The sequence below is a fragment of the Bombus vosnesenskii genome, unplaced genomic scaffold (assembly GCF_011952255.1).
Source record: "Bombus vosnesenskii isolate JDL3184/JDL3185 unplaced genomic scaffold, Bvos_JDL3184-5_v1.1 scf7180000013351, whole genome shotgun sequence".
Lineage (NCBI taxonomy): Eukaryota > Metazoa > Arthropoda > Insecta > Hymenoptera > Apidae > Bombus > Bombus vosnesenskii.
In genome coordinates, this window is record NW_022882987.1 from 1,508,302 (window position 1) to 1,518,493 (window position 10,192).

A 10,192-nucleotide genomic window follows, 5' to 3' on the forward strand; every position below is an offset into this window, starting at 1 on the left:
TTTACATAATATCCACGCGTTTATCGCTGCAAAATCTAAAATATTGAAAAAAACTTGAAGGGGCCATCGGAAACTCCCTGCTTTCGCACTATATTTGCGTGCCATCTGGTCAACGACGTCCACACCAAACTTTGTTTTATTATAAAAAGCAATGGTTTCTGAGACACATTTATAATTGTCTTCTACTTGTATACCCGTATGTTTGGTGCTTAGAAGGAGGACTTTTACGTTAGGTTTACTTTTATACACAGTAAGCGTGCAGTTTTCTGATTTATATAAATTTGAGTCATCTCGTCCTTTTTCCCCTTGAGCATCGAGTTTCATCTTTCCCTATGTAAGGAAAACCATTCAAAGTATATTTTGTTTGGACATAAACTGCTAACCAAAACTTAATGCCAAATGTATGAGGCTTATTCGGTATGTATTGCGCAAACCTGCATCGAGCTTTCGTTGAAAATAATTGTTCATCTATTGAGATATTTTCATATGGCTTGTAACAAGCCTGGTTATTACTTATAAATCTGTCCCATATTTCGGATATCAACGCAAATTTATCTGTTTGTAATCTTTCGGAGACTTTCAATGATCTCATTTCATATGCGCCCCGGGCATATAAAATTCCTAGAAAACTACGCACCTCAGCAACTGTGATTGTCCAGTCTTTTTCCAAAACTCGATGCGCTTCAGTTTCAGTACAATCTTTTATGTGTTCCATTATGTGTCTGTCAATTATCAATTCGAAAGCACTAGTTACACAACCTGACATAATATTTCTCTTAGCATAGCCAGTAGGCCCTGCGATATCCTTAAATATCATACGAACGGGCGTCCTACCCCTAGATCCGCCTGCTTTCAGTTTTATGCACTGTGTCCCGTCAATTGAAATTTCAATTTCACCTATTACATTTTAGGATGTGCTTGAAATGCTCGTCCTTTCATCCTCGGAGTCAGAACCTGAAAGAATACGCATCCTTTTCTTGTTACAACACACTTTCAAGAAGTGTTCCTCTTCACTATCCGAAGATCCTTCTATCTCTCCACTTTCAATGTATTCAGAACTTTCACTGTTAGCTTCGCTTTAGCCTAATTCATACTGATCTTCTTCGGAGGTATCCTCAGAACAATCTTCATTGATGTTGACAATTTTGTTCAATATCTTATATCTCCTGAATTTACTCATGATTGCTAGAAAATGGGAATTGGTCAAAATAAGAAAATACTGTGCCCAAATTCAATTATCCTATTATAAATACTTACAATAAGCAGAGATAATAATGGGAAATGTCTACAATAACTGAAATTTTTGCACACTGTCTTTGAAAAGCGGATTGTGTATGAAATCAGCTAGCCTGTCAATTTGACGGGTTTCGTAGAGATAGGTATACTACATACAGATTTAAAAAATTAAAAAGCCTAGGAAAAAATAATTTTGTGCATAAATTCTTTAGATGAAATGATTAATTTACGATGCAAAATTCGAAGTTTAAAATCCGTCAAATTGACTGGTCCCGTAAACCTAGTGTTAAGAACTTTGATCCGCTATCTTTATAAGTTTCCACTCTAACGAGATAAAATCAGCACGAAGAATTACGAAAAATATTGAAAGAAAGCACGAAAAATGAAACGATTCACGTTGAAAGATCCATGATCGTCGATTGAACGACAAAATTAGAATTCCCTCCGTGTCTTGCTTCTTCTGGTCCCGCTTACCTCAACCGTTGAAAAGATCACTTTGGCAGCCTCTTTCTCGAGCCGTTCGAGCATTCGCGTTTCCGCGAGCCTTCTTATACCTTGGGAGAGGGGCTGTTTACTCGGCCGCGAAGCCTAGCAGACAAAGCTATCGATTACTGGTCGACTACGTGTCGTTAAATACGACACACCGGGTTTGGCTCGAGCTTGATAAGCTGACAACTCCTTGTCAAAGGCGGTGACGGAGTGCGATGAGGGTTCCCTTTGAGTCTAGGATGCAGATACATGTATCTGTGTCCTGTGTATATCGGAGGAAAATACGGTGTTTAAGGTGGGTGCACATTGCACATGTGCAACGTCTTCAGTGGGGTTCAGCGATTCTTTTGTGTTCATTATGTCCTGTTCTGTTCACTGTAATATCAGATTTTAGGTCACAATGCGGAATTTCAAATTACAATTGTATACCTTCTAGATATAAATTTTGTTTTCTGGTTTCTTGAATTGGATGATTTTTGTATTTGTAATGTTAGGATGCCCTTAGACGATCAATAATATTGTCAATATAATATCGTCAACAATATTCTCACCGAAAATGCGGTTTGTTAATAAATATTGACAGTCTTCTATTGACAATACATATTGATACTTTCAGTTCAGAACCTTCAAATATTGACAAATATCATAATATATATATATATATATATATATATCACTTTTATATTTGTTATTATATATATATGTCGGGTTTACATTAGAATTAGGGTTAGGGGCGTGAAACGAATTTTCGTTTGGATTACACGTTGTCGTTATGCAATAGAGAAGACATTGACTAATGCAAATACTATTATCATAGAACCAGACAAGTAACCGTGGTAGTTAGATACTCGAGAACCTAATGACAATGATCCTAGGTTCAATAACGAATCCGCGGTCGACGGGATGATAGATGAGCGTGCTCACAAAATCTAAGTTGGATGCGTAATATTCACCGGTCGTAAGGGGTTACTCTTTTCGTCGCTGAGATCGCGAGAGAGAATGACTTTCCCGTCCCGATGGTGCCACACAGGAAAACTATAATGGGGTGTGTCTAAGGACACGAGATCATCGGATTCGTCAAGAAAAGCCTTCGTTCAGAAAGTAAGGGAAATTGGCGTTGCTGCTAATTAGTCAATCTCCATATCGGTGGTTAGAAGAAGATGCTAGCCGCCCTCGAAGAAAGTTGCTAGTGGGAGACGCCGCTCGTTGAAAAATAGGTCTCCCCTATTTTCCCGTAGTTGGGACAAAGACTGTTTGTCTGTTTGAAGGACTTTAGTTAGCTAAATCTTAAAATTTATAACGGGCCCTCGGGCTAGTTGAACATGTACTGCGGAGACGCATCGACATCTGGCAATCATCTTACTCGAAGAATAGGGTCTGCGTGTGGCGGGCTACGGGACAGAGACCGTTGGAATGTTTACTGTCGAGTGTTACAACTATTTCCTTTTTAAGGAGAGCTATAGAATTACTCCATGCCTTTATTAGACAAAGCGTTCATCCCGTGACCGCGGCTACGTTCGGCGATTGGCTGTCGCCTCGAGCCCAAGCTCATTATCATAACTCTCGAACAATTACAATCAGATTGAATAAATACAATTGTTTAATTACAGCTATAGCAGACTCTAGGTTACAATGTTGCGGGATTATCAAAAATTCCAAAGACTCAGGTGTTCTTTCATCTCCGACATATATATATAACTTAAAGATTAATAGTCTGAGCGCACTTTTAGAATTCTGATCTTGAAGTTTTACATTACTATCGTATATCGGATTTGAAGTTTATATTTAACGGTAGTTAATATTTAATATTTCTGAATTTTGCTATCTCGAGCTCTGTATTCGTTACTTATAAGGCATTCGTTATTTAGTATTTATCTTCGAAATGTGTTTCTCTGAGTTCGATGAAGTATTGCTGTATCTTCACGGAGTGATCTGTGAAGTTTATTGTGCGATTACATCAAGTAATACAGTAATTAAAGATGGGCACTTTTATCGTGATTTTAATCTAGTTTGCTAGTTTTCTATCTAGTTTACTGGTTTGCTAGTTTTCTATTTAGTTTGCTGGTTTGCTATTTAGAATTAACATTATAATATGACGGGACTTTACATACCGACGTAAAAGTATTATTTACAAATGCAAATTAATCAACGGATTATTGATCAATGTGCGAAATTCAAGATCACGTAAAATGATTCTCTCTTTTGTCACACGTTGCTATTATATAAATGCGGGTTGCAATAATGTGGAGCGTATTGCACAATCTAGAATAATAAATAAATTTGCATTTAAAAGCTAATTTAATTCCAATTTCCTTTTTCAAATTTATGTTCATTTTAAATGAAATAAACCAAGCAGAAGCATACCTAGTTAACCCTCTGACAGTGTAATAAAATAAAGAAAAATTAAGAAAGAAATCTATCAAACAATCATATTTCTATCGCTATGATTTCTCATAATTCTGATATCAATTAGGATTTTTCTGGAATATGAATATTAGTAATAACCTCAGTTTCTTTTCTATTACACTGTGAGAGAACTAAAACTATTTTTCATATTTCTTATATTATTATTTATCAATTTGTCCCCATTTCTTTTACTAAGATAAATTGACAACTTTATAAAGAATAAAGTCTTTACCATTTTACAAATTCATTAATTAATAAATAAACATAAGATTAGTGATTTCAAAAGCTAACTTATATAATCACAAAGATGTATACCCCATGTCTCAAAGTTTGAACAAAAAACACAATCAGTAGAAATGTCAACCCACCGAAAGTTCCCTCAACTCTGCTCCAATCAAACGCAGATTGCAATATAAGGATTGGTTAAAAATTGTGGTTTCTGAGAACCACCGCGACGGACTTTGGCTCGAGTGTTATGTACACGTGCAGCTGTGACCTGATTTATAAACTTTTTATGATCACATTTGTTTCATGCACGGAAACAGATTTTCGTTTCTTTTCATAGTTTTATTCCATTTGCTGTTATGCTTGTTGTCCAAGCGCGTAGTAGAAACATGTGCTAGATATTTTCAGCAGTGTTGAAACCAGCCTGAAACAAGCTTTGGCCCGTCTCGATATCACTAATTTCTCGTAATATAGCCGAACATAACTTTCAGATCGGAAGTTCGACAAAGTTAACGGCAGAACGACCTACCGTGAACTTTACATCGTTTCACCCGAGTTATCCGACTGTCTCAGGTTACCGTCAACCAACTTCCGTTGAATTCTCACAAACTGTGCTCTAGTCTACCTTGTACTGGTTGTCCTTTGGGTGATTTTGCCACAATGATTTATTCTTCTCTTGACTAGTCGCTTTGTAATTACTGAATTTGTGTCTAACTGAGAATGTCACATGTGTTTTTGTTCTCATGTGCCGTTCTTGCATAAAGTGTAAGAAGAAGTGTGACACAATGTGTCAGAAATAGATGCATATTTTTACAACTGAGTCGCTGAGAATCCATAATTCATTCCATAAATTAAAATGCATAGCGAGTTTTTAATTACAAACATCGTTCTTTGTAATTCTTTTTGAAATTGCTGACTATTAGTTGCTACTTTTTTATAAGAAATTTATGAAAACAAGATTTCTTCTTTGAGATGTTAAATATTAATTACGTCTCCGGATAACACAAAATTAATAATTCTATGAAGAATGAAACTGATCAATTTGGGCTTTGACAGGATTTACAATTGTAATTTAGCTTCTGAATAGAATGTCAATCTTTTTAGTCAGCAATAAAATGTATAATATAATATAGATATAAAACTTTATTTTTCGTAAATCTTCCAATTTCAAAATTTAGGTACATGATTAATAAAATTCATAATTTAGATAGATGTTCAATTTACAAAGGGCAAATGATTTCTTTTCATCTTTATTTCATCTTTTGGAAAGAGATGGTACAAATATTAGTAAGTTACAAAATGAAGTAAATTTGAAAAAATATATGTACTTGCTAATTACATTTTTCTTTATATTCCACGAAACCTTATATAATCTTCTGCTTTCCACGAAATCTTCTCAATTTTACATTCTACTTCGCTGATCCTCTTTATCCTTACAGAACAAAATCGTTATCGTACTCGGAACAAAATCTCTTAGTTAAATTCTCAAGAATTTTCATGCTCTAAATGTTAAGTCCAGGGAAAAACATATTCGGCGGTCTGCATAGATATTCGTCTTATAGATTTCTCGAAAGTCAGTGGAGAATAAAGAAGGGAAACGTGTCCCTCCTGTAGGGGAAACACGAGTAGAATCGAGTTTGCGTTACACGGCTGTGTATATAGAAGGATGCACGAGGTCTTCACAGGGCTCGCGATTGAAAATCCTCGACCACTACGGAAACGATTTTTCTCTGTTTCTTTACGACCCTATTCTTAAGGTGAACAATTTACCAGGGTTTTATCACTTCCTTTATTTTCCTTAATATCTCTTTCGTTCGGTCATTTTCTAACAATAAAGGAATATGGAAAGAATAAAAGATTTTCATTTATAGTTATACGACTTTGCAATAATTATCGTAGTTGAATTTTCTTAGTACGCTGAGAGAAGTAATTTTCCGAATCTCTAGGTCTTTATTTAATACTTCTTAATCGTTCTTCTTTTAATGGTTTTTCTAAAACGAAGGAATATTAAAAGAAAATTTCCTATAATCAAACATCACTTCTTTCTCAATAAATTTATGAAATAGAGTATCTATCAAGGTTATATCTCGTTACTATACATTTTCATCGATGCTATAGAATCTGCTGGAGAGCTGAAACATTTTACGAATGACTATATAGAGATAAATTGTGGGAAGAATCAGAGTATACATAGCATGAAGACGTTAGCCGATGCAATATGCAGAAAGATGTACGCTCTTAATATAAATTACTACTGCAGATATCGAGATTTTTTTCTAATTAAATAAGTAAGCTAATTATTTAATATATAATTAGATAATTTTGGAAGGGGGAGTTCTACAGGAACTATCTTTTTTTCTCAATTTCTTTTACGAAGTTAAAGTATTACACAGCTACTTTTCCCTCGAGATGTAAGAGAGCAATGAAATAATCCTCTTTGTCTCTACATGTTTACAAAAAAAATCATGTCGAATTACAATCTCCTCATTTTTTTATTTCTGTCTAGTTACTCCTTATCGTTATTACTGTTATGGTCAAGATTTGTTTCGTAGAGATCAAGTAGCTATTGAATAACGTTATGCAGTCACAGTTGTACCACTGATAAGGAGAGTATCGGTCATTTTTAAAGACCAACTTTATTACTTCCTTCCAAAGAGTCGGTGGTTGAATGCAACTTTCTCTATTCAAAGTTTCCCGTGAGTGATGCAATATTTTATCGAATGAAGCGTGTGCACAGTCAAAACGATTGCGACCGCACGTGCAATTTCCGTGCTTTCTTCACCCTATTTTTATAGACCTCGCGGATGGTTTCGCGACACGTGTTCGCCCTCCTTACGACACGCAAGCTGGAACAAACACGCGTGGAACTGCTCGAGTAACGGAGAAAAATTGACGTCGTCTCGGCGATCCCTTTGGCCATCGTCTTGGACGTAAATTACATTCATTGAAATAAGACGTTTGGTCGTGTGTATTTGGCGAGCACGTGTAATGTTACCTGCTTTTTTTCGAACTTTAGCATGAAACGAGTTGCCATTCGTTCGTAAATTAAGTTTGATAATTACACTTCACATTTTATAAAATACTTTTTGCTGTTTAAAATTTATACTGCCGTTGATTTAAATATTAATAACACTAGTGTTTTTAGGACTTCTTATAGAATTTTGTCGTGCAAGTTTTGACTAATTTGATGGTAAATTAAATTAAGCAAATTGATAAATTATACATTATAATTTATAAAAATGACTTTTGTATGTAGGAAAATTTGAAATTAAATATGGTGTTAATCAAATATTAGTGGTTTTGGGATATTTATTTTCACTGTCCTCCTAAATATTTCAAAAATATTGATTATGATAATATTACAAAGATAATATACTAGATAATATCTAGATAATACATTAGATATTATTACTATGCCTTTGGATTTATGACTTATTTTTAAGAATCTTATTTCCCTCGGACTACAGGTTGTTTTCCTTTCTTTACATTGTTGCAGTAGAGTGCTTACTTGTAGAAACTAAAAATAAATGACGCAATAATAAAGAAATTGCAGACAGACGTGTCATATTTCCATCCCGTAATATTCATTTGGTGTTATTTGGAAATCTTTTACTAAGCACATAGTAGAATAGTTTCAGAACTTTTAATTTAAAAAGCGATAAAAATACTTTGGTTAACAAAACTAAAATGGTAAAGATAGAATTATATTTAAAAAGAATATTAAAAAATAATATAATTAATATAATTAAAACAATATAAAATAATATGTAAAAAAAATACGAATTATTTTTCCAGAAAGTTTCTTTTAAATTAATAATACTTATGAAAATGAGCCATACTCATATTTCTTCTCTTATATCCCTTAGAATGCTCACTCTTCATTACTACAAAACTACTTTAATTTTGTTTTAAACTTGTGTTTAATATTTCCTTATCCATAATTATTATTCTAATATTTTTCATATGCCTTTGTCAAGAAATTTATGACCATTTGCGAGTAATTCAAGTACGTGTAAGGTTTTCGACGGAATATTTTGCACAACACAGATTACTATTTATTGAGGAAACGACTCATTCAATCCTAGCTTTCGTTTATTAATGAGTTTGCTCAACTCTATTCGCTTATCGGGCGGAATTGATCATTCTTATAGTGGTACGTGTTTCGAATACGTTTTCATGGTTGAAGCTGAGTAAACACCATCGATACAGTTGGAGAATAGAACTTGCGTATACGTGCTTAGCTATGTTAGTAGATTTTAATGGAGTTATTAAAAATGGACGAATAAAACTCAAATAAAATATATATACGTACTATTGTGTAATAGTGTACGTGAAATGTGTAACATTCAAAATGTGGAATTTATTGCGATAATAAACAGTAGCAATTTGTTGCTGTGTTAAAGCAATATACATTTCAGAAAATTTTTCACACGAAATTATACTTAAATTTATTTGAATCCTCTTACATGAGTAACTTATGGTACTTATATATTTGCACAAAAGCAACTAATTTATGGTAATAAATTTGAAAGATGAATTCCAGCTATTAATCTCGAACTTTTTCCTCAATTTCAATGTTATAGACATAAAGTGCTAGGAAAGTTAAGTCGCTGTACTTTGTGCAGCTAAAGATCCAAATATTTTTTCTACTTTACTCATTAACTGCATTTTAACAAACAGAGATTGTCTTCTATATTTTATGTACAAAATATATCCTAATTTACAAACCCTAATCCCAAAAAGAAAAATTATTTCTCTTTTATACTATTATAAATCTTACTAGTCAACGTATGATTTTTAAAACAAAGTCAAATGAATCATTCGTACATTTTTACCTCCAATCCTCTATGTATATATATAAATGGAAACTTACTTTCGATACCGATATATAAGATATTGTGAGAGGATATGGTTCATGAAATAAAGAAGAGTCGACCGATAAAAAAATTTTATCTGACTCAACTACACTTTACTCAGAGATACGATGAATATTAGCGTCTGAAACACATTTCCATTGCTTAAATACTATTTTTTCTCGACATGTAACAACACGTCGACGGCGTAATACCATTTAAAATGCATTTTCCCGTAAAGGTATGTAAGTGGTAGGTGGCACGCTGTAAGACAGAGACGAGCGGAAGATAAAATTTAATGTTACGATAAAGAGAAGGCGGGTACAGTGGTATTGTCGTGCATGCATCTAATCGCTAGGCAACCTTCGGCCTAGATTAACAATCCATTATGCACATTTCCTCTTTCTGACAGTTTCTCCGCGGCAACTAACTCACTTGACAAATTGCAGCGCGCGCGAACCCTCAACGAGATTCATTTCGAATAGCTTTTATCTTTTGTGATTGAACGAGAGTTCGACGATTTAATAGGGAGGTTACGCGCACTACCTACTACTTCTACCAACCAGAGCAGATAAGATTTAATGAATTTGAATTCTCAATGGATTTTCTCCCTTTAACTCGAGGTAAGTTCGTTTCGCCCTGTTTTAGAGAATCCGAGCGTTTTTAAACAATAAATTATGACAAATCCTAGGAGTACTCCGTAAAAATTAAATTTAGGCGTGGAGTGAAGTTGGAGCAAGTAGGTTTACGTAGCTTTTGTACGTTCAGTAAAATTTAAAGTGTTTATTTGTTAGTTGGTTTATTAGGAAGTTAAATATTCAAAAAGTTGATTCGTGAACTTTTTAGGTAATTGAATGATTATGCTAATTCTTTAGAAAATAGATTTGAAATGAAAAATTTGAAGTAGAAAATTGTTAATCTCTTGTTGTTTTCTTTTTCATGTGGGCGATCGAAGTTTTAAATTTGGAATGTCTAAATAAAAT

General features: G+C 33.8%; 1 pseudogene; it reads right to left on the reverse strand.

The window, feature by feature from the left end:
• Positions 1–286: 286 nt before the first annotated feature.
• LOC117236642 lies at positions 287–1,195 on the reverse strand (annotated as a pseudogene).
• Positions 1,196–10,192: the final 8,997 nt, after the last annotated feature.